Genomic DNA, 2,673 nt, shown 5'->3' with positions numbered 1-2,673 from the left:
TTGGGTTACTAACTCTTCAACTTTGGGATTGTTGAAATATATGCACACACAAAATTAACCATTTGAGTCGTTTAAGCAATGTGGACCGAAGTCACTTCTGGGATCCCTCTGGGATTAGCAGTCTTGAATCTGAAGCTCTATTAGTTCCGTAATAGATCTACCCCTGCACATCGCTTTGAAGTGATTTCTCACCCCTTTCTTTAGAAACTGGAACAACAATGATATTTAAAGAAGCTGGCGTCTGTGTCCTTCCTCTCTCCCCAAGGTGTTACGCCTCTGCTCAAGTCCATCTTTGACCCTGGAAGAGATCCAGTTTCTCTTTCCAGCAGGGGATTTCATTCAAAGCACTGCCAAAAAAGGGGGGCTTTCAAGCTGACTTTACAAGCCAATGCATTTCCTGTGAATACTTATTCCGTCTTGGAGAAGCTGCAGCTACTTCTGTTTTGCCAATGGAACATCTAATGAGATGTCTGTTTCCGCAGCGCAGTCGCTGCTATAATGTTTGGAGGACTTGGTCCACTGATTCTTGCTGAGACACAGTAATTGCTGGGCTCACCGTTTTAAAAAAAGAAAATGTTCCTATTGAAGATTTTCTCAGGTTACAAAAGTACCGGTACATACATCGTCTTCATGTTCAGATCATAAAAGTCCTTTCTACAGGTCAGCTATATTCAATGTGAGATGACAGCTATCTTGGCCCCCGCCCCCCAGGTGTGGAGGAGGTGATGGAGCAGAAAAAGAAGGGGAGTCTGTCTCAGCAGGCAGGATGGGATCAGGTGACAAAGGCAAAAGCAAAAATTCTTTGGACCTATGGGAGTGGCTGGGCAGCCCGTGCTCATCGTGGATTCGCTGGCAGGCTGGGAGCATCAATGGCGCCCTCTGGAGGCTTCGTCCCGAGCAAAATCCCTGGCTTAACACCCTTGGTTTGGGCGCTGGGCGCTTGCTCTATTAGCTGCTATGCACCTCGCCTTTTCTCGGGGTGCCAGGGCCAGTAAGCGGAAGCCACAGTGTTAAGTTGTGGGTGAACATATCAGACGACACAGCGATTCTTCAAACAGCTCTTGTTTATTCACAGAACAGAACAGAACTGAACTGAAGGGTTCAGCCAGCCTGCTTATATAGAGCTCCAGTACAATGTAACTGTAACAATTTTCTACAACTATCCAATCACTGAACGTCACTTTCGATCCCTTATTTGCATAACTATCTACAGTATCCCCCTGCTGGCCCAGGGTGAGAACTTCAGTACATAACACACAGCTAATGTTAGAAGACTTTGCCTGCCCAAGGGCCCAGGCCATGGGCTTGACCATCACCACTGAAAGGGTCATGGGGCAGCAGGGCTCGGGGAAATCCCTCAGAAGTGATCCCCAGGAGCCATTGATCTAAGTCCGTTTCAGGCATCTGGGAACCAGCTTCACTCTCATCTATGCCGCAGCAAAGGTGCATGGAAACTATTTCGCAAAGGCTGAAGCCCAGTCTCTGCAGTTGGTAGGTTTGTCCAGAGCTCTCTGCCTTATCACATGGAAGCACCTCATGGAAGGAACATTTTCCACCTGTTTTCTGGTGAGCTGGATTTTTTTTGCCATCCCATCAAAGACAAAACCCTCAGAACTTTACTTCGATGACAAGACTCACAGGCCTTTTTGGTAATTAAAAGCTGCTGGCAGAGACAAGAAACATGCCTTGCTTTCTGTTTCTGATTATTTTTTTTTAAAAAAAATGATTTAAGTTTCTCTCTGATCTCTAATGAAGACCTGAATTTTTTGTCTTCTCCGCCTTCCTTTGCTTATGCAATGAAAGGGGAAATGGGAATACTTGTTTTTTACATTAGAAAGTGTGTGTGTGTGCATTTAACAGTCCATTTTTCCTGGCAATCTGTGGATTTCTATACGAAGGAATTACAGAAAACGTAACAGGGAGAGGTTGTCCCTTCTAGGTTTTTCAGATTTAACAATTTGCTTGCAAAAGAGTTTAGAGCCTCTCTCAAGGCCTGTCCTTAATTTCCTTCCAAGCACATGTTCAGTTGCAGTGTTCAGTTCCCCCCCCCCCACACCACCCCCAGTCATGGAACATCAGTGGCGTAGCGTGGGTTGTCAGCACCCGGGGCAAGGCAAGTAATTTGCGCCTCCCCCCCACTGCACTGTCCCTCCCCCAGATAGTCCCTTGCTCTCTCTCTGCACCGCACCGCACGCCTGGCACCCTCCCCTCCACAGTGGGCGGCGACCCGGCGGCTCGGATCGGATTCGCACAGCCAGCACTGCAGTGAGAGTGAGTGAGCCAGGTAGGGGCAGAGAGCTGCGAGTGCGAGCGCGCCCCCCCCAGATGTTGCGCCTGGTGCGGCCGGGCCCCCCTGCACCCCCACGCTACGCCACTGTGGAACATTTCTCAGCGGCTAATTCACACATTCGTGTTCCTTTCTTGCAAAGTGCGTGGCAAGCTGATCCCGCCTTATGCAGAAAGAAAACAGGGCTTGTGTGTGCTATAGATGCTTGCAAAGAGGCTGCGATGGCAGGAGTCGGCCTTGTGGCAAAGGTCACCGTGGGATGCCTGGATGTTTTCCAAATATGTTACAGCTACTCATCATGAGCAAGAAAAAGGGAAGCAGGAAGCGGGGCGACTACTGATTAAAGATGCTGGGGAGTTGAAATATACTTGGAGTCGAGAGTGGAT

This window comes from Podarcis tiliguerta (genome assembly GCF_965153285.1).
Source record: "Podarcis tiliguerta genome assembly, chromosome: 6".
NCBI lineage: Eukaryota > Metazoa > Chordata > Lepidosauria > Squamata > Lacertidae > Podarcis > Podarcis tiliguerta.
The sequence above is the reverse complement of the archived record's forward strand: the minus strand, read 5'-3'. Positions refer to the sequence as shown.